This window comes from Ursus americanus, chromosome 25 (assembly GCF_024610735.1).
Source record: "Ursus americanus isolate L20-20 chromosome 25, mUrsAme1.1.p, whole genome shotgun sequence".
NCBI classification, from domain to species: Eukaryota; Metazoa; Chordata; class Mammalia; order Carnivora; family Ursidae; genus Ursus; species Ursus americanus.
In genome coordinates, this window is record NC_142151.1 from 38,926,190 (window position 1) to 38,949,323 (window position 23,134).

General features: G+C 41.3%; 1 long non-coding RNA gene across 2 annotated transcripts in view; it reads left to right on the top strand.

Moving 5' to 3' along the window:
• LOC148107811 (uncharacterized) overlaps positions 1-23,134 on the top strand; it is a 47,433-nt gene that overhangs the window by 5,612 nt on the left and 18,687 nt on the right. For both annotated transcript variants that reach the window (XR_015721677.1, XR_015721676.1), the window contains exon 2: positions 22,833-22,913. This is a non-coding gene — a long non-coding RNA (uncharacterized LOC148107811). The remainder of the gene's footprint in view (positions 1-22,832; positions 22,914-23,134) is intronic.

The following is a 23,134-nucleotide window of genomic DNA, read 5'->3' on the forward strand; positions in this document are numbered from 1 at the left end:
TTGCTAGACAAAATTAACACAAAATAAAGTAAAATGGAATTGAGAGAAAAAATAATAAACTCTCTCTATCAGACAGCCGGCACTGTTGCAAATACTCGTTCAATTATTTTCAGCAAATATAAGGCTCTCTGTGGTGGGTGCTCTATGCATAATTTGCTCTGGAACTCTGACCTTTCAGCTTGCAATAGTGAAAAGCAATATTGCATTCATATAGGGGAAGGCAGAGGACTTCTGGAAAGATCCAAGGATGTGGTCTTGATAACAAGACCCAACATTTATTGCATTTTTAGTACAATACACCAGACTTCTCATTTAATTCTTATGAGGGCCCTACGAGACGGTCATTAACATCCCCACTGTCTAATGAGGGCAGTGGGCCTGAGTTGGTTTCTGTAACTTGCCCAAGATCAGTGGTGGAACCAGATCTCTCACCCTGCTGTCTCACTCTGATCTCATGCTCTACCATTAGCTCTAATGCTTCCCATTAGGGAGGAGAGGGGTCAGCCCTAATTTAAATTCCATTCAGCAAATATTGTTAGTCCTGGCCACACTCCCAGAGCCATCATATGGTTGTTCTCCTCTAGGAATTCGTAGTGTTATTCGAAATAATTATAGGATATAAGACAGCATATAATTCAGTTTCAATTGGATATAGAAAAGAGCCAAAATACTTGCAAGAGAATAGGTATTTCAGGCATTGAAAATTCCAGTACAAGAAGATTTTTAGATCTTCCTCATTTCTTGTTGACCAAATAGCTGACTCCACAAAGAGACTTGTATGCAAATAAAAGTATAATTTGGGAGAAAACACTTGAATGGTCAGGGATGACAATTATCTCTTAGAATTAAGCGACAATAATATGGCTTCTTTTATCCATGGCATTCATAACGGTGAATTATAAGCAAGGAAAGTAGTAGCACAGATGAAGAGTCTGAAACCTCCTTTAATCATATGCCGAGTGGCAATGTGTTAAAGAAAACAAAAGGTGGTAACATAGAACACTGAATAACGAATCAACTTTCTGGGTTGTGCTGGCAGAACTTCCATTTATTAATGGTATAGTCTTGGGGAAGTGACCTGGTCTTTCAGACTCAACTTCCTCATTTGTAAAATGGGAATACAGTAAGAGCTCATGCGCCGTTTGATTTCACAAGGTTGACTGAGATGAGCTGAGACCTGGAAAGTTGCTCATTTGGGATGATAAAGCTGGAAAAGAGTACCGCAGTGAGTCCCAATCACATGTTATTCATCCTTGCTGTCCTTGCGCCCTGGACGTGATCGGACACAGCACAGATGTTTAACAAATGTCTGTTGAACCTATTGGAACCGAAGCTCGGTTTATGTACAAAATAAACAGAGCTGGAGAGGTGCCTCGCCACAATGATGTTTGGACTAATTATGTGGCTCCCCTGAGCCTGGCTGCACCAGAGTCCGGCGGGTCCTGCAAATGAGGACCTGCTGTTGGCTCAGCCCTGCCTTATTCTCCGAGGTCCCCTGCTGCCGCGTGGAAGGAGCCGCCAGTCTGCAGGCCCGGGCTTCTCAAAGCCCCCTGGGACTTGAAGCTGACATGTTGCTGGGGAACATCCTGGGCGGAGACTTTTAGCTAGGAGTGATGATTGGCAGCCTCGGTACACACTGGAGGCCACTCAAAGGAGTTTGGAACTACAGGGAAAAACAAAATTAAAAAAAACACCCAATAATAATAATCACTCTCTCCAGAGAGCAGTTTTGACAGGTTGTTACTTGCATCGTGATAGAAATACATGGTAGGAAACCGAGGAAGGTTTCCTTGGAAGCTGTTGTGTGGAAGAGGTCAGGGGCAGATCTGAACAAGTTGCTGGGGGATGAGTCTGCTCACTGACATTTCCTACTTTACGGAAACAGCAGGATGATGGAAAACATGCTATTGTGGCAGCTGTCCACATTGATCCAAAAGTAGAATTTTTTCGTTTACTCAGTTATAGTTATTGAAGCAGTTGGACATCTAAATTCCTCTCTTCCAAATCTCCTTTGCCGAGAAGGCCCTGAGCACCTTAGCTCCCTGTCACCAGCGGAATATGCATTTCCCCAGTAAGTATGGACATGCTTGTTTGTTTGTTTGTTCGGTGAGTCTGGGGGAAAGCCGGAGGCTGGACTCTCCAGCTACGGCCGCCTTCATCACATCCACATAGCCCACCTCGACAGGTTCTGAAACTCGGTCTTTTTGCTGTGCCGGAGGTAATTGTGGAGAACGTGAGTGATTTTTAATGTCCACCAAAAGAATACCTACCTGTGAATTTAAAGTGAAGATCAAGTGGATCAGAACTCGATATGGGCCTTGTCATCGTCTCCTCCCGTAAGGAAGCTTGGGGAAGCCAGGTTTATATTCACAGGTATGTTTGGTGAGTGCGACATGATGGAGAAGGTCATTCGGATTGGCTGAATATGGCATCGACCTTCCTGGGCAGAAGGTGCCAAGCGGCTAATCGGTGAGCTTCTAAGTTACACAAGAAGAACGATGGCATCATGATTCTGCCCCAATAAGAAAACTACTCTTTTTATTAAAGGCAATCTCTCCCTCTTTTTTCATCACCACAATAACAGAGTACACCAAGGCAGAACAACGTCATAAGTAAGGCTGAATGGTGGTCACACAGAAGAGAGGGGGATGAGCAAAGAACCCAACTCTTATCAGAAGGAGATATCAGAGGGGCACCTGGGTGGTGCGGTTGGTTAAGCCTCTGACTCTTGGTTTAGGCTCAGGTTGTGATCTCAGGGTCATGAGATCAAGCCTGGCATTGGGCTCTGGGATCAGCATGGAGTCTGCTTGAGACTCTCTCTGCCCCTCCCCCCTGCACTCACTCTCTCTCAAGTATTTACTTATTCTTTTAATCTTTTAAAAAGAATTAAAAAGAGAAGGAAAGAAAGAAGAAAGAAAGAAAGAAAGAAAGAAAGAAAGAAAGAAAGAAAGAAAGAAAGAAAGAAAAGGAGAAAGAAAGAAAGGAAGGAAGGGAAGTGGGAGGTGGGAGGGAGGAAGAAGGGAGGGAAGGAAGAAGGGAAAGAAGGAAGGAAGAAAGAAAGAAGGAAGAAGAAAAAGAAAGAAATATCAGAAAGCAGTGGAGCTACCTGGAGAGAAAAAGCCAGTCTCCAGAACTAAGTCCTGAGAAGCAGCCATTTTGCAGAACCTCAATAAAACGTCATGATAAATATGTGCATTGAAAGGAAAATGAATAATTACATAAACAGAAAATTGAGTTCTGTCCAACCAAATGACAAATTCCCGTAAAGGCAGTCATGAGACAAGAATCATGGAGCATGCACAGAAGAGAATTAGCCAAATAAGGGCAATGTCACCCCAAACAAGGAACAGAACATTTACCAGCCCTCTAAAGGTCCCACGCCCCCTTCTAGGCACTGGCCCCCCAGTGGTAACCACTCTCCTGACTTCCATCAACATGGATTAGTTCTGCTCTTTTTTATACTTTATAGAAATGAAAGACATACTCTTTGTGTCCGGCTCTGATCGCTCAACTTGCATTTGAGAGATTCGTCCTTATTTTTATGCGTCGTCCTGGATCATTTTCATAGCTATATAATATTCCACGATGTGACTCTATTGCAGTTTATTGAACCATTCTGTTACTGATGGACATCTGAGTAATTTTCAATTTTTTCTATTTCAGGTACTGTTGCCATGAATATTCTAATACATGTCTTTTGATAAACATAATGTACACAGTTCTATTGGGTATATCCCTCAAAATGTATTTGCTTGGTCACAGCTGGTGCTCATTGTCAGCCTGAGTAGTTAACTGCCAGTTTTCCAAAGTGGATGTACAAATTTATTCTCCCATAGGTATGGGAGACTTCCTATTCCTCCACATTCTCATCAGCACTCTTTACTCCCCATCTTTTTTATCTCGACCATTTTGGGGGGTAGATAGTGGCATTCCATTGAGCTTTAAATTTGCATTTACCTGAGTACTAACGAATTGGGGCGATTTTTCATATGGTTATCATCCATTTACATATCCTCCTTTATGAGTCTTTAGCCCATTCTGCTATTGAGCTGTCTTTTTCTTATTGATTCTTTATATATTCTGGATTTGTGGTTTTTTTTATCATATATATTAGGTATGTGTACATAAATATATATATTTAGTATTTTATGCCACCCTGTGGGTTGCCGTTTTGTTCACTGTGGTGAACAGAAGTTCTTAGTTTTAATATAGCCAAGATTATCACGTTTTTTCTTTTATGTTTCTTCTTTTTTATTTCTGATTTGAGAAAGTATTACCTACTTCAAGATCAGAAAGATGTTTCTTCCTTTATTGTTTTGCTTTTCAGTTTATTTCTCTAATCCGTCTTGCTATGATCTGAGTTTGTGGTCCCCCCAAATTCATGTGTTGAAATCCTAACCCCTAAGGTGATAGAATTAGGAGATGGGGCATTTGGAACGTGAGTAGTTCATGAGGGTAGAGCCCGCATGAATGGGATTAGGCTACAGAGAGATCCCTCATCACCTTCCGCCATGGGAAGAGAGCAAAAAGATGCCATCCGTGAATGAGAAAGCAGACCCTCACCAGACACCAAAGTTTATAGTATTTTTGTTTTAGCAGCCTAAGCAGACTGAGACACGCCTGGAACTGATTCTTGTGTGAAATGTGAGATAGAAGTCAATATACATTTTTTCCTGTATGGAGATTCAGTTGCCCTAACATGATTTACTAAAAAGACCATCCTTTTCCCTACTGCTCTGCGTGGTCACTTTTGTCATAAATCACGTGATCATGTAGGGTCGTGAGATCATGTATGTATGTGTGGGTCTGTTCCATTGGACAGTTATCTCTTCTGTTTGTTCCAGTACCACACAATTTTGATTACCATAGCTTTATTACTATTTATTAATTTTTTAAAAGTTTAGTTTATTTATTGAAGTAATCTCAACATCCGATGTGCGGCTCGAAATCACATGCTCCTCCAACTGAACCAGCCAAATGCCCCAATTCCCGTAGCCTTATAATAATAGTTTCTGATATCTCATGTTGTTAGTCCTTCATATTCGCTCTTCAAGCACGCCTTGTTTATTCTTGGCCTTTTGCATCTCCATATGAATTTTATTTTTATTTATTTTTTTAGAGAGCAAAGAGGGCACGGAAGGGCAGAGGGAGAAGGAGAGAGAGAATCTTAAGCAGTCTCCATGCCCAGCACGGAGCCCAAGGTGACCTCACGACCCTGAGATCATGACCTGAGCTAAAATCAAGACTGGGATGCTCCATATGAATTTTAAAATTGATTTATAAATTTCTGGGAAAAACCCCACAACTTGGATTTTATTTGCAAGGGCATAGAAGTACGTATTAATTTGGAAAGCACTTACATTTTTACAATATTGAATCATCCAGTCCATAACAATATATATATGTCCATTTATTTGGCTCTCCTTTATTTTTTCTCAATAATAGTTTGTAATTTTCAGCTGGAGGTCTTGCATATTTTTAATTAGATTTATTTCTAAGCATTTGAGTTTTTGTAAATATGTTTTCTGTTCTATTTGTTTATTGCCAGTATATACAAATATGACTCATGCCATAGTCAGCACAGTTCTAGAGGCTGGGAAGTCCAAGGTCAAGGTGCTGGCAGGTTTGGTGTCTGGAGAGAAACTTCTTCATTCATAGATAGTGGCTTTTTGCCGTGTTCAACATGATAGAAGGAAGGGGTGGGGGTCTCTGGAGCCTCTTTTATGAGGGCACTCATCCTGGTCATGAAGGCTCTGTTCTCATGACCTAATTGACTCCCAAATACTCCATCTCTTAATATCATCACTGTGGGGGGTTGGGATTTGAAAATACAAATTTTGGAGGGAACACAAACATACAATCTATAGCAATTAATTTTAATATTTTGGCTATATCCAGTGTCCTTCCTATATTCTTTGATTAATTCTAAGAGTTTGTCTCTAAATTCTTTAGAAATTTTCTATGTGCATGATCTTATTGTCTGGAAATGACAGTGTATTTCTTCCTTTTCAGTCTCCGTGACGTCTCTTTTTCTTGGCTTTTGCATGGGCTAGACCTCCAGTTACAATGTTGAATAAAAGCGGTCACAGTGGCTATTCTAGACTCGGTCCCAATATTTGAGGGAAGTTTCTAAGATTCTACCAACGATGTTTGTTGTGGGTATTGTGTAGATCCTCTTTACCACATTAAGGAAGTTCTATTCTTAGTTGGCTAAAAGTTTTCACCACAAATGAATATTGCATTTATCAAATGTTTGTTCTGCAGTTGAAATGATCGTGTGAGTTTATTCCTTTTTCTGTGAATGTGGTAAACTAAGTTTATGCTTTTTGAAGGCTAAACCACCCTTGCACACCTAGACTAAACTGCACTCAGTTTACTGCGGCACTGGATTTGACTTCCTAATACTTCTTTAAGAATTTTTTAATAATGTTTATGAGAAAGGTTTGTCATTTTTTCTCGGAATGTCAGAATTCCAAAGTCAAGTCTCTGCTGTTTTCACCTTTGAAGTCTGTGAAACTTTGATTTCCACCTTCTTGAAGAATTATAAAAGATGTGTGTTATTTTTCCGTAAGTGTTTGGAAGAATTCATTGATAAGCTTTCTGGGCCTGAGATTTTCTTTGGAGAAAAGTTTTTAAATTATAGGTTCAAATTTTTCATACATACAGGATTATTCATAGTTTTGATTTCTTCTGTCAGCTTTGGTAGGTTGTGTTTTTCAAATAATTTGTCCATTTCATCCAAATTATCAAATTTATCTGCAGAGTTGTTTTTAGAATACCTTTATTGTGCAATCTATAGTGATATCCTCTTTCTCGCTTCTATTGTTGCTAATTTGCGTTTTGTCTACTTTTTATTATTTATTTATTTATTTATTTATTTATTTATTTTATAAGATTTTATTTATTTATAGACAGCGAGAGAAGGAACACAAGCAGGGGGAGTGGGAGAGGAAGAAGCAGGCTCATAGCGGAGGAGCCTGATGTGGGGCTCGATCCCATAACGCCGGGATCACGCCCTGAGCCGAAGGCAGATGCCTAACGACTGAGCCACCCAGGCGCCCCTGTCTACTTTTTTAAATGTCAGTCTTGTTAGTGTTTTGTCAGTTTTGCTAATCTTTTGGAAGAACTAACTTTTGAGTTTGTTGATTTTCTCTATTATATGTTTGATATTTAGTCCCTTGGTTTCAGCTTTTATGTTTCTCATTTATTTCCTTAGGTTTTGGTTGCTGCTCTTTGTTCTAGCTTTTTGAGATTAATACTTAAATTGTTGATTTTTAGACTTTTTAGACCTTTATATATGCATTTAAAACTATATATTTCCTTTTAAGCATCATTTTACCTTTTCCCCATAAGTTTTGAAATGTATTTTTAATTATTCAGTTTAAAATATTTTCTAATTTCTGTTTTTCCTTTTTTTATGGATTATTTCAATGGTATCATTTAATTTTTAGACAGTTGGGTTTTTTTCTATTTTTATTCTTGACCTCTAGCTTAATTCTGTGATGATCAGAGAAGATACTCTTCTTCTTTTTTTCTTTTGTTTTAGTTTCAAATTTTTATTTAAATTCCAGTTAGTTGGTGCGCCTGGGTGGCTCAGCTGGTTAAGCCTCCAACTCTTGATTTTGGCTCAGGTCATGATCTCAGGGTCCTGGGATCAAGTCCTGCATTCAGGCTCCAAACTCCGTGGGGAGTCTGCTTGAGATTCTCTCTCTCCCTCTGTCCCTCCCCCCACTTTCATGCTCCCTCTCTCTCTCTCTCAAATAAATAAATAAATCTTTAAAAGTAAAATAAAACAAATTCTAGTTAGTTGACATATAGTGTAATGTTAGTTTCAGGAGTAGAATTTAGTGATTCATCACTTACATATAATACCCAGTGCTTATCACAAGTGCCCTCCTTAACACCCATCACCCATTTAGCCAATCCCCTGCCACCTCCTTCCATCAACCCTCAGTTTGTTCTCTATAGTTAAGAGTCTGTTTATGATTTGGCTCTCTCTCTCTTTTTTCTTTCCCCTATGTTCATCTGTTTTGTTTCTTAAATTCCACCTATGAGTGAAATCATATGGTGTCTGTCTTTCTCTGACTGACTTATTTCACTTAGCATAATACACTCAAGCTACATCCGTGTTGTTGCAAATGGCAAGATTTCATTCTTTTTGATAGCTGAGTAATATTCCATTATACATATATATATATTTATATATATTCATTATACAAATATATATACACACACACACACACACCACCTCTTCTTTATCCTTTCATCAGTTGATGGACATTTGGGCTTTTTCAATAATTTGGCTATTGTTGATAATGCTGCTATAAACATAGGGGTGCATGTATCCCCTTGAATCAATATTTTTATATCCTTTGGATAAATACATAGTAGTGCAATTGCTGGATCGTAGGGTAGTTCTATTTTTAACATTTTGAGGAACCTCCATACTGTTTTCCACAGCGGCTGCACCAGTTTGCATTCCCACCAACAGTGCAAGAGGGTTCCCCTTTCTCTACATCCTCACCAACATCTGTTGTTTCCTGTGTTATTAATTGTAGCCATTCTGACAGGTGTGAGGTGGTATCTCAGCATGGTTTTGATTTGTGTTCCCCCGATGATGAGTGATGTTGAGCATCTTTTCATGTGTCTGTTGCCACCTGAATGTCTTCTTTGGAAAAATATCTGTTCGTGTCTTCTGCCCTTTTCTTAACTGGATTATTTGTTTTGGGGTGTTGAGTTTGATAAATTCTCTATGGATTTTCAAAACTAACCCTTTATCAGATATGTCATTACCAAATATCATCTCCCATTCCAATGGTTGCCTTTTACTTTTGTTGATTGTTCCCTTAGCTGTGCAGAAGATTTTTATCTTAATGAAGTCCCAATAGCTCATTTTTGCTTTGGTTGCCCTTGCCTCTGGAGACGTATCTAGTAAGAAGTTGCCAGGCCAATGTTGAAGAGGTTGCTGCCTGTGTTCTCCTCTAGGATTTTGATGTCTCACATTGAGGTAGGCCTGTATTGCTATATACTTCCCTTTTATGACTGCTTTTGCTGCATCCCAAAGGTTGGACCAACATGTTTTCATTATCATTTGTTTCCATGTATTTTTTTTATTTCTTATTTAATTTCTGGTTGACCCATTCATCATTCAGTAGGATGTTCTTTAACCTCCATGTATTTGTGGTCTTTCCAAACGTTTTCTTGTGGTTGACTTCGAATTTCATAGTGCTGTAGTTGGAAAATATGCATGATATGATCTCCATGGTTTTGAACTTGTAAGGCCTGATTTGTGACTTAGTATGTGATCTATTCTGGAGAATGTCCTATATGCCCTTGAAAAGAAATGTGTGTTGTGTTCTGCTGCTTTAGGATGAAATGTTCTGAATGTATCTGTTAAGTCCATCTGGTCCATGTGTCATTCAAAGCCATTGTTTCCTTGTTGATTTTCTGCTTAGATGATCTGTCCATTGCTGTAAGTGGGGTATTAAATTCCCCTACTATTATTGCATTATTATCAATGAGTTCCTTTGTGTTTGTTATGAATTGTTTTATATATTTGGGTCCTCCCATAAATATTTATAATTGTTAGATCTTCTTGTTGGACAGTCCCCTTTATTATGATATAGTGCCCTTATTCATCTCTTGTTACAGTCTTTGGTTTAAAATCTAGTTTTTCTAATGTAAGAATGGCTACTCCGGCTTTCTTTTGATATCCATTTGCATGTTAGATGGTTCTCCATCCCCTCACTTTCAATCTGTAGGTGTCTTTAGGTCTACAATGGGTCTCTTATAGGCAGTATATAGCTGGTTCTTGTTTTTTTTTTTTTTTAATCCATTCTGACAAACTGTCTTTTGATTGGAGCATTTAGTCCATTTACGTTCAGAGTAATTATTGATAAATATGAATTTAGTGCCATTTTATTACTTTTTTTGTCATTGTTTCTGGAGATTTTCTCTGTCCCTTTCTAGTCTGTCACTTTTGTTCTTTCTTTCCCACTCAAAGAGTCCCCTTTAATATTTCTTGCAGGGCTGGTTTAATGGTCATGAACTCCTTTAGTTTCTGTTTGTCTGGGAAACTCTTTGTCTTTCCTATTCTGAATGACAGCCTTGCTGGATAGAATATTCTTGGCTGCATATTTTTCCCATTCAGCACATTGAATATAGCCTGCCACTCCTTTTTAGCCTGACAAGTTTCTGTGGAGAGAGCTCCTGCTAACCTTATTTGTCTTCCCTTGTAATTTTCTCTTGCTTCTTTTAGAACTTTTTGCTTTATCTCTATATTTTGCAAATTTAACTATGATATGTCTTGGTGTTGGGCTGCTTTTATTGATTTTGATGGGAGTTCTCTGTGCCTCCTGGATTGGATGTCTGTTTCCTTCCCCACATTAGGGAAGTTTTCAGCTATTATTTCCTCAAATAACCCTTCTGTTCCTTTTCCCTTTCTCCTTCTTCTGGAACTCCTGTGATACCAATGTCATTACACTTTGGGAGTCACTGACTTCCTTAAGTCTTCATTCGTGATCTGATATTTTTCTTTCCCTCCTCTTTTCAGCTTCATTCTTTTCCATAATTTTATCGTCTATATCACTTTTTCATTCCTCTGCTTCCTCCATCCTTGTTGTCATTCCATCCAGTCAGTTTTGAATCTTGGTTATAGCTTTTTTTTATTTTGGCCTGACTGGTTTTTAGGTCTTTTATCTCTGTGGTGAGGGGTTCCCTGGTGTCTTCCATGCTTTTCTTAAGCCCAGCTGGTATCCTGATGATTGTTGGTTTAAATTCTGGATCAGGCATGTTACTTATATTGGTTTCAACTAGATCCCTTGTTGTGACCATTTCTTGTTCTTTCTTTTGGGATGAATTCCTCTGTCTTTTTCTGTGTGTTAAGAAAGCCTGTTATGTTTCTTGCTTCTGAGAGTAGTGGCTTTATAAAGAGGTCAAATGCTGTCCAGGGCCTGGCACTTCAGGAAGTGTCTCTGGTGTGTGCTGTGTGCACTCTGCAGCGAGATTTTGGCTGCTCTTTCTCGCAGGTCAGTTCTCTGCAGAGTTTCTCCTTGCCTGCAGTGGGGAGTGTTTGAGCATTAACCAGAGTTTGGAGAGTTTTTACTAGGTGTGCTCTGGTATGCTTGTTAAAAGAGACTGGCTGCTATTTCCACTACAGCTGAAGCCTTGCAGAACTCTATGGTCAGTAGATGTGGTGCATGCAGGGGGGTTGGTGCTGGTCTTCTGGGGGGCGGGGCATTGCTCTGGTTCTCAGGCCCACTTGCCCAAGAGAAGCAGCGCCTGCAGAGTGCAAGGGGTTTGGGCTTGTTGTAAGCAGTTTAGGCCTCCACTGTTGGCGCTGTGCTGCTTGCTGAAGTTAGCTCATGCTGAGGGGAGGGGGAGAGAAATGGCATCAGCCACCTCCCTTGTCCCCAGAGAGCAGAGTTTTCCCCCTGCTGCTGTCTGAGAAGCCCTTCCAGAAGAGCAAATAATCTCCCCTCGTGTGTCCCAGGCATCCTTCCTGGGATCCCTGCCTTCACTCTCTCTGTATTCTGGCCATCCGCCCACCGGCAGTGCAGTGTGCCTGTGTTCTAGCCAGAGCAGGCAGGCTGAGTTTGTTGGTACTTTTTAAAGATTTATTTATTTATTTTAGAGAGAGAGAGAGACACAGTGCGTGCTCAAGTCGGGGGAGGGGTGGGGGAGGAGCAGAGGGAGTGGAGGAGGAGAAGCAGACTCCCTACTGAGTGCAGAGCTGGATACAGAGCTCGAACTCATGAGCCTGAGATCACGACCCACCTGAAATCAAGGATTAGGTGCTCAATTGACTGAGCCACCCAGGTACTCCCCACCCCCACCCCCTGCCGTGTTTTTAAACTTCAATCTTTAGGGACCTGGCCTGGCACAGACCTACACTGTTCCTGTGGGGGAGGGTCTTGCCATGCTGGAACTGATGCAGGCTTGTCCCAGAAGGGCAGTTACACCAAAGCACAGGGGCATGGTGTTTGAAGTGAGGCACGGCAAACAGCCGGTGTCTAGGTTAGCTGCTCTCAGCAGGTGTCTCTGCACCTATGCTAAGGGTTGGGGAAGCATAATGGCACCTGCCGACTCTTTTGTCCCCAGAGAGGCAATGCCACCTCTCCCAGTTGTGCTCCGAGTAGGGGGGAGTGTCTCTCGCAGTTTGTTCCAGGGGATCCTCTGATCATGCCTTTTCCCCCTGGGGCATCTGCTTTCCTTCTCCACGGGAACATTGCAGTGACCTTAGGGCTCCACACCAGCCATGCTATGGACCTCTAAAACTCCAGTCTTTGAGCCCTGCTGGTTGTAAAATCTCATGAAAACCAACCCCTCTCCTTTTCCCAGTCAATGGCTTTGGGGAAGTGTTTTCCTTGTGCAATCCCCTGTGCGCTCTTCTCTCTCTCTCTCTCTGATCTTTCTTTGTGACCAGGGCTCCCTCGCCTCTGCAACACCTGTGATCCATTTCTCCCCCAAAATCACATCTCCCCACCTCCTGCCTTCCTTGATGTGGCGTCTTCTCTTCCTCTAGTTGTGCAGCTTGTTCAGTCAGTTCTCAGATGGATTTCTTGGGTGTTCAGAATGATTTGGTACTTATCTGGCTGTGTTCAAGGGCTGAGGCAAGCCTTGGGTCCTCCTATTACTCCACTATCTTAGCTCCTCCTACCTGGGGAAGATATTCTGAAAGATTCCAATAATTTGAAATTGTTGAGACCTTCTTTATATTACACTATACTGATTTTAAGAAGTGTTTCATGTACACTTGAAATAAACATGAATTGGTCATTAGTAGGTGCAATTTTACATGTGTGGCAATTAGATCAGGTTTGCAAACTTGTGCTGTTAATATCTTCTATATTCTTACTGATTTGTTACTTTTGGCTTGTTCTACCAGCTATTGAGAAAGATATATTAATGCCTTTCACTATGATTATTGATTTGTACATAGCTCCTTTTTCTGTTCGTTTTTTTGTTTTAATTATTTGAAAGCAATGCGATTGGGTGCATAGAGATTTAGGATTTTAATATCTTCCTATTGGATTGACCCATTTATAATTACAAACCATCTCTCTTTATCTCTGACAATATTTCTTGCCTTAAAATTTACCTTGCCTGATATTGGTAGAGCTGTCCAAGCTTTTTCATTATGGTTTGTGTCTGCACGCTTTATCTATCTTTCCTTATACATTAAACATTTCTTGATCATTATGTTTAAAGCATACAGTTGGGTTTGTTATCAACTCTAACAATCATCGTCTTTTACTTCAGATTTATTTCACTTATATGCAGAGTAATCACCAACCCAATTGCCTTTCTAGCCACCATCTTATTTTAAATTTTCTATTAGGCTCTTCTCTTTATATTCCCTTTTTCCTTTTGTTTTATGTTCCTTGTTTCTTTCTCTTTTGCCCCTATTAAATTGCTCAAAAAATTCTCATTAATGTCCTCATTCTAATAATTTGGCAAATTATACATTAGTTTTTCATTCTGATAGTAGTTATCCTGGGCTTACAACATATACCCTTGATTTATTCAAAAATTATACAAATTATTATTTTTACCACTCCTATGATATTAGACCCTTAAACCTTTTAAACGATTTACTCCTCCAGACTTCTATGTACTTCTTGCTTTAAGCTTTAGTTCTACGTAGCTTTTATACTACAAAGGAAATTATAATTATTGTTTTGTACAGTCAATAGTAATCTATAAATATCCATATACTTACCCTTTCTAATGTTTTCATTCCTTCCTGCACTTTTTCAGAAAATAAACTTGCAACACAACCACTATATAAATTAAGTACGCTAGTTTAAATATATTTGAGATGGAATTTTGATGAAATAGTTACCAGAAATCGATTGTAAATTTGAGTAAGACAACTTCACTACCAAGGTCAGGCATTAATATTGATTTCTCAATAAACTAATGAATTTAGTCAAATTCAAACAGTTACTGAATGGGATTTTGCAGTTTTCAAAAACCATTAACATTCTCAGTTCTCAGTTGATCCCACTAAGTCAATGGATATACCAAAAGGACAAGGAAGTACAGATCATGGGGACAAAGGGACTTGCCCGCATTCACACACCTTACACTGAAGTCAAGTCCCCTGCTACCTAGTTCAGTCCTCCATCTGTATCAATTAAAAATACCTAAAATAACTCACATGTCTATAAAGCTAAATGTGTCTATAGAAAATACATCCCTCAAAATACACAGTTTAATTACAACTTCTTTTTTTTTTTAAGATTTTATTTATTTATTTGACAGAGATAGAGATAGCCAGCGAGAGAGGGAACACAGGCAGGGGGAGTGGGAGAGGAAGAAGCAGGCTCATAGTGGAGGAGCCCGATGTGGGGCTCGATCCCATAACGCCAGGATCACGCCCTGACCCGAAGGCAGACGCCAACGACTGCGCCACCCAGGTGCCCCTAATTACAACTTCTTAAATGATCATCCTCTTCCTTCTCTTTATAGTTCCTTGTCAGTAGATTTTAAGACATCAAACACACATTAATACCGGTCTACAGTAAACATAGTAAGTTTCCTTACAACTGGAAGCTCACATTAAAGCCATGCATTTATGGGGAAGGGAAAGGGAGGTTGATAATATTATGTTTGCTTTAGTCTTTCTGCTTAGTTTTTCTTTCCAAGCACTGGACTAAACTTAGTTTTCAGAGCCAGAAATGACTATTGTTTGTGTATCTAAATTTATTAATACTCTGCTTTTGGAAATTTTTAGGTACAATAGATTCCAAGAGTATTTTGGAACTTCTCACTGGTAAAACCTAGATTGTGTTCTTTGGAAAGCCCAACAAACACATATCCCACAGAGCCATTAATAAGATGAACTTTCGGAGCATCTGAGACTCTTTGCTCATCTGTCACAGGCGAGTAGGTGCCTGCTACGGTTCATTAATTGAAAGAATAAGTAAAAGAATTAAAAGTACACAAGTATTTAGCTTTCAGATTACCCAAAAATTCTCTTCATCCCATTTACAGTGGTGGCTCTGTCGCCATTAGGGCAGCAGTTAACTTTCTGTTAAATTTGTAGTAGAGGGAGAAAAAGTACAGAGAATCAGAAATCAAACTTTTATCCATACTCCAAACATGGATATCCAACTCGGTTTTGTGCCATAACCAGCAGGGTCCTGCCCTCCCCAAATAAGGCTTGCCCACTGTCACGCTGTCAGGAGAAGACATTGGGTTTGGGGGAGTAGTTGACATGTGTTGGGACATCTGTGCTGTCTCCCCAGTTCCTATGTCAGAATTCCTGCTGTTCACTCTCTGCTGTGAAGGCCAGGCCTACCTAAGGGGCTCTGACCCCAACCCCTCGCCACCTCACCCCATTCTAAGCAGACCAGGAACAGACTCATAGACAACAACGATCAGACTCTCTAAAGAATTTGAGCCAAATCACAGAGACTACACTCAGGGGTTGCGAACTTTCTCTGAGAGCTCACATCCGGCACAGCCGAGACATACCAGTGCACACCAAAGGCAAGGACAACCAAAGTCACTTGAGAGCAAAATTATAAGTAATCAGAGGAAGCCCAGTCTATCGAGAGAAGATATCAGATGTGCTTTAAGAAGCAAGAAGAGTTAAAAGGAGAAAGAGTCAGTAAACAGGAAAGAAAGAAGGAATCCGAGTCAGAGAACACAAATGGACTGACTTGAGTTTCGGCTTAGGTCGCTGGGAAGTCCAGCTTGGACTTTGCTTCCTGCTTCTGTGTGTCTGTAAGATTGCTGCCTTTATCTTTACAGTGAACTCCTCTTTTTTAATTTGAGTTCATCTGAATGAGAGTTGATGCCTAGCAACCCACAATCTCTTGACTAATAGGTTTCCCTCCACCCCACCCCACCCCACCCCCCGGGCACCCAGTGCTTTGGTACCGCTCTTCTCTCTCCTGCAAGGAAAGAAAGCGATGTGAAAAACTTCTGCGTTATCCGATGCTTAGTTTGTTGCCTTCTCCAGGAACATTTTAGAAAAGCACCACCCCGAGAAGGCAACATTAGGTACTAAGGAATAACAATTCGCGACACCATTTTTGGCATCGGTTGGAATATATTTTGGGAGGAGTCTTCCCAGAACACCGTCTATTAGCTCCGTAGCCTATGACTTACTCTGCCCAAAAGAGCCGCTGGTCATTTCACATAAACCTTTCCCTAGCCCCCCTCCTCTACACACATGTGCACACACACCATATTAACTCTTCTATCAAATTTGAGTGCCTCGAAAATTGGGGTTATGTCTGCACCATCTTTGCACACTCAGCATCGTAGAACAGCGCCTAACAATTATAGCATTCACTTGAATGGATACACGTCATGTATGTAATTTGAGCAAATATCCTTTCTCCACCTCTCATGAATATTTTGAGGACATCAGATATCACCTTTTCAGAAACTTTTCTTTCCCTTTTTGCCACTCCTTCTGGACTTCCATGTCTCCTTGGACCTCTGTGAACTGTGCTATTTGTTTGAAAAGCACGAGGAAGACGGGAAAGCCATACTAGACTTTACCTAGACCAGGAAAAGAAGACTTGGAGGTGGCCCAATCATACTTATAGTTATGATTAAAAGAGCCAATATGGGCAATTGAAAGGGGTTTTCTGAGTCCTCACAGCCTCCCGTTCCATCCAGCCTCCCATTCCATCCCATTCTATCCCATTCCATCCTCCCACTCCATCCGGGCACTCCTGACATTGGCCCGCAAATCTGCAGGCTCACCTCCAGTACATGCCAGTCATAAAGCTGACTTTCTGAAGAAGACACAGCAGACTTTTGCATCAATGCAGGTGCAAGTGCATAAGCCCAGCCGCTCCACGTGGCTACGCTGGGCGCCATTTAACCATTTCCTTGGAAAAGTGGCCATTCACGCAGATCTGGTCTAACGCCAATGAGGGAATGTTAACAGAAACTCTTGAATCCTGGACTATTCATAACTCCTGTTTTAGAAAATTATTTTCATGCACATAGGAATGCATTATCTGACACACTATCATGAACATTTTATTTCCCTCTTCTATGTCTTTAAAGGCAAGAGTAATATTCAGAACACTCAAAAGTTGTATATGAAAATAAAAGAAAATTACGTTTTGAGCATGTTTGGTTTTCTAGCATAGTGTATATTTGTCTTTTCTGGTATAATAGTATCACTTATTTCCTAAACATTCCAACTTTTATAGAATGAGTCATTGTTAGTACAGAAACCAGCTTAATCATCCTTCCGCCCATCAATATACTTGTTTATCTTCTTCTATATATTTATCATTACATGAAAAAAGATATTAATAATTTTTTCATTTAAAGTCCTCCCCTTTGGTTGTTTGATTCACAAATATTGTGGTAGAGCTGTCATTAACGTTGTGTTGGTTCAGATCCCTGTTTATAATACTGGGTCAGAAATCTGAGTGACGCACAGTCCTCCAGTATCTCAAATTTGATGCCTTCCGTAGAGGAGGTCAAACAGAGTCCAGAAAGGACAGCACAGGAAAGAAATCTTTTCTGGCCCCAAGAAAGGCCAATCAGACTTTGGATTCTGGTGATAAATCTGTATGAGTTGACTTAAAAAATTGTTTGATCATCTTGTTTCAACAAATCTGAAGACTCTAGTTCATCACATCTTCAATACAATCATCTAGGATCCTGAGTCCATTTTAATATAATAATTTGGTGGGCACATCTTTTCTTATATGTTCCAGATGGCCTCAAGGAAAAGAAATGTAGGTAGAAAGAAACAAAATAATTACTTGGAATCAAACTATGATTTTAGGGGAGAAAACATGGGCCCAGGAGTCAAAAGAACTGAATGCTAGTCACGGTGAGTTGAATGGCTCTGTCATTTATTTGGCTTTCTCGTAACTCAGTTTCCCCTTTAGTAAAATGAGACTCTTCCCCTGACTGAAATATTCCAAGACTCACTGACCCTTTCTTTATTATTTATCTTCTGAACTTGTGATGCTAAATCTTCCTAATTATTATGCATTTAACAACTCACTGTTCAGTAGCCATCATATATTAATGGCAATAATTATTAGTGGCCACCTTAATATTTCCCATTCTAACTATAACGATGAAGAAACCTGTTCAAGATTTGGGTTTACTATGCATTATGACTAGAGGAAGAACTCAGAGAAATAATTTGTCATAGAAATAATATTGTCATAGCTTCTATCTGAAGCACTATGCTATTGACTCCCAGGCAAGTCTCAAGAAACTCAATTGCTCTTACCAAATTACCTTTTTAATATATCTGTGTTATAAATTCACAGCCTACTGGCTCATTCAAATATGTGGTCTACCAAATCACATTTTAATATCATTAACTTTTTTTAATTTTTGAAAAATTTCCAAAGCTTTTGTTTTAATTCCAGTAGAGTTAACATACAGTATAATATTAGTTTCAGGTATACGACAGTGATTGAATATTTCATGACATCCCCCAGAGCTCATCACAAGTGCCCTCTCAATCCCCATCACCTGTTCCACCCGTCTGTCTGCCCACCTCCCCTCTGGTAACCATTGGTTTGTTCTCTATAGTTCAGAGTCTGTTTCTTGGTTTGCCTCTCTTTCTTTTCTCCCCTTTGCTCATTTGTTTTGCTTCTTAAATTCCACATATGAGTGAAATCATACGGTGTGTCTTCCTCTGACTTAACATCATTAAATTTTAAGTACTAGAAATCATTTCAGTGCTTGAAAAAGTCTGGGGAGCAGCTTACACGTGGAGATTTTCAGATAGACTGTATCGGAGAATATCAGTAGATTAAAGAGTTTTGATATGCTTTATCATTCTCGGTAGTTTCACATCTTATCTTTACTTGTAGTAATAATAATGATAATTGCGCAAAGATAGTAAATGATATATTACCACTTCCCCAGCCCCCAGGACTGCATCAGACTATTTTCCAGTCAACACGCTGCCTGTCTGTGAGGAGACTTTGTGGTGTCAGGAAGAGATTCTAGGCTTCCTTTTAGCGCCAACGCATTGTCGTAGTAACTGGAACCATAAAATTGGCGTTAGCGGTCCAAAATGATGGACCACTGGCAGTGTCGTATGACTCAAGCTAGAGAGCCTTAAGTTGGAATTCTAGCCCGGGGAGTCACTTGCCTGTCAGCTCAGGGCAGTTCTTCACTTCGGAGCCCTGGTTTGTGAAATGGAAATAGGGGCCCGCTTTGTGTGGCTGATACGAGGCTTAGCAGTGACGAGTGGAAGCACCGTGCTTGACTATAGTAAGCGTTCGACACCTAGTTGACAATACAGTATCATTACCGATGTAGGTAATTAAGGGAGCCTCTTCCCTCTCCGTTGAGCAATTTCTGCACCCGTGACAAAGGGGACAGTCGCTGTGGCAAAGAGAAACGGAAGATGCTCATGAGAAGAGCATCATTTGTAAGCCCCATTAGCTTTAAAGGCCTCCGTTCGTGTCCTGTCGGCTCCGGTCTGTCCTAGTAAGGTTACAGAGAGAGTTTGACACGCACTCAGCGGAGTATCTAAATAGGAAACGTACTGAAGCAAATCAAGAACAGAGTTAAAAAAAAAAAAAATCAAAGCACTAAGCAAACATTCTGAACTTTTGGCAGAGGAAGCGGACTGCCTGGATCCCCAGGACTCTCTGTGTTATTAATAGTGACTCATTTTGCCATATTTTTGGCAGTTATATATTTATATATCATGCAGCGTGCGCGAGGCTTTCGGGGCTCGATGGCCTTTTGAAAAATGTGTTACTCGGGACCGGAGCCGGGCAAGGAGGATGCCACGCTGGCATCCGTGCGGCAGCCCGTGCACCTCGCTCATTAGCGGCGAAGGAAAAGCCGGGGGGCTGAGTGGCCCCCGGACCGCCGCTCCCATCTGCTCCGCCAGAAGCCACGATGAAGTCATGAGTTGCACAACTGTAGTAATTCGCAGCTATTTATGACCATTTTCATAGCGAGGCTCTAGATTAGAAGGCTGTGTTTACATGCCGAGCCGCAGGACGGTTCCAGGAGTCACTCCCACAGTAACTTTTGGTCAAACTTACCAAGTAATGAAAAAACCAACCAGTTGGTCCCGAAGCTGTGATGAACAGGTCGCCCTGCGTTAGCCCCCACTTTCCTGATGCCCTTCCGCATCTGAGACTGAAGACTCCCGCCCCCCACCCCCACCCTGGGCTCATAGCCCCCCCCTCCCCACCTCCCTGCAAGCCGCAGCCCGACGACCCTCTCTCCATCCACACTCAGAACCCTAAGACTCAGGGGGGCCAGAGGAGCTTCAGAGATGCCTGAAGAGCACCTGTGAACACAATTAAGGAAACGTGTGTACTTTTAGCCCATGTTTATTTTCTCGTTGCCTTCGGGCCATTATGTGACTTAATCAATTAGTGACCCTGATAGTTCATTTACATCAAGATCAGTAAAACACTTTCATTTATGCGTTTAAACTGACTCCAGGTTTTAGTTCATTATCACTTCCTGACAGCCTGAAGGTCAAACCATTTCCTTTTGCTTCACACCGTGGTTAATCCCCTCATTAAGGGTGATGGAAAGTGAATAATTAAACTTATGCCATTTTCATATTTCAGGTAATGAGAGGCCCTAAGATCCCAAAGGCACCATATGACAAGTCAGGACTTCCTGCAAACATGGGAGTTTCTCTCTTCCGGGCTCATGGCAAAGAAGGTTCGGCGCAGGCCCTTTGCCTAAATTCAAGCAAAACAAAACAGACACGAAAGCAGTCACTGGCTCAGCTTTGCGGCTCCCTGGCTGTCAGGCCTGGGGAAAGGCAGCTAACCTTTTGACATGAAAGATTTTCTCAACTGTAAAATGGACATGATAATAACCAATTTAGAGGATTGCTGTAGGCATCGAATGCTCGCATGAATGAAAAGTACTCACAAGAGGCCTGCTGCATGGGAAGGGCTCAATAAACGCTAATCACTCATAAGCTCGCTTTCATTATCACCCTGGGGACATCCTCTCCTGCGTGCTGCGGCTATCCGGCTTCAGCCTGCCGTTCATCCCCTTGGAGAGTCCCTGCTCACGACTCGGTCGAGGTCCCTTTGACTCCATGGGAGCCCAGATTCAAGTTAAATTATGTTAGGCTTCGAGAAAAACCCAGGTAGCCATGCCTCAGGGCCTTAGGGAGCTCAACTTTTACCCATCCTCTTCTAATTACTCTAAAAAGATTTTTTGAAGGGTGGAGGTGGTGGAATAGATGGGACCCAGAAGACCACACCTGGGGAGGCAAGGTGTCCCTGGCCCTTCCTTGGGTTCTCCATCTCTGGGAATGCAGGCTCCCTGTCCCGTTCTGCTGAGACTGGTCGGAGGGCCACCTTTGAACTTTGACTCTTGTCCCACCCGACTGTGCTGGAGGGGGACCTTGAGCTTATACTGAGGGAAAGCAGGCTCAGCCCTGCTAAGGAAATCCCAGCTCCAGGAGAGGATACCTCTCAGTCTCATGTGGTCACGTCTTTTGCTGTGCAGGGCAGCGGACTCTACAAAGGAGGGATGGCGTCCTTCGAGATGCAGAGTTCGGGGGAAGCTCTATAGAGGAAGAGATATCTCAGCTGGGCTTTAAAAGATCGGTAGGATTCAGATTGCCAAAGAGAAGGAGAGAAGATGTTCCAGTTCAGTGAGGAGAAGGAGCAAAGTGGGAAGGGTCTGAAATATACCTAGAAGAGGGAATCTTCCCAGAGACTGTGCATAGACCGCGTAAGGGAGTAATGGTAGCCGAGCTGCTTGGAGAGACGCACAGCAGCCAGGAACAGTCTAAGGGTTGGGCTAAGGCCTTAAACTATCCGGCAACCAATACAAACTTTGGAGGGTCGAAGCAGCACTGCAGGGGGAAGAAAGTGTGCAGTGCTCTGCCTATGGAATCGCTGGGAATAGATTGGGTGGGAGGGGCCTGGGGCCCGAGGTGATGGGACCTGGGAATGAAAAAGACCATGCTGTACACTGGGCTGGTGATCTGCTTACAGGCACCGATCATACGCAAAGGGCGCGGAGACCATTGCTCAGAACGGAATCTCAAAAATTTATTTTGTCAATGCTCTGCCCCAATCCGTCATTCAGGAAAGGCATACCTCAAAGACATGGTGAGTTTGGTTCTAGCCCACTGCAATAAAGTGAATTTTCTAGTTTCCCAGGGCACATAAAAATAATGTTTACACTATACTGTAGTCTGTTAAGTGTATAATAGTATTATGTCTAAAAAACAATCTACACACCTTAATTAAAAATATTTCATTGCTAAAGTAACACCATAACAAAGACTATAGTAATGAAAAAGTTTGAAATATTGCGAGAATCGCCAAAATGTGACACCGAGACATAAAGCGAGCAAACGCTGTTGGAAAAATAACACCAGTGGACTTGCGTGACACAGGGTTGCCACAGACCTTTAATCTGTAAAAAACACAATTATCTGCAAAGCTCAAGAAAGTGAAGTGCAATAAAATGAGGTTTATGCCTATAAATCCTGATCGGATTTTCGTAGAGCACGTATTTTGCCCCTTTAAAAAGGCGCCAGTATGAAGCTGATTAAAACTGCTTCCGGAAGAAGGAAAGTCACAAGGGAAGTGGGTGGGGCTCGAATGGGTGAGGGCGACAAAGTGCTGGTGTCTGGGGAAGGAACACACTGTGCACTGATGTTACTGTGCTAAGTACAATTTCATTCCTTCGTTACTATTGGGAAATGCTTTCTGTAGCTTCCTACTGAGAGTAGAAAAATATCCTAATAATGATACAGTCAGCAAGTTTTATCATTTTTTTAAGTTTTTTCATTTTTAACTGAATCACTGATATGGAAAGTCAGAAAATTAAATCTGGACGAGAACTTAGATATGTTCATCCTTTTACAGAAAGGGGAACAGGACAAGAGAGTGAACAACCCACGGAGGGCCACCCACCCAGCCAGTGCGCGCAACACCCATTGCTAGAAGGTAACTGCTTTGACTCCGGGTCTGGTGCTCTTTCTGCTTTGCCCTGAGAATCCCTGAGGTCCATTCTATTGCCGATGGAGAAGAGTTGGTGCTTCCCATTTTCTTTCTAAAATCAGGAACTGCTTTATTGCATACATTTCTCACAATTCTCCATACTGCATACTTTTTTTCCTGCTTACGGAATTAAATAATTACCATGAGGTACTCTCTGGGCTGAAGAT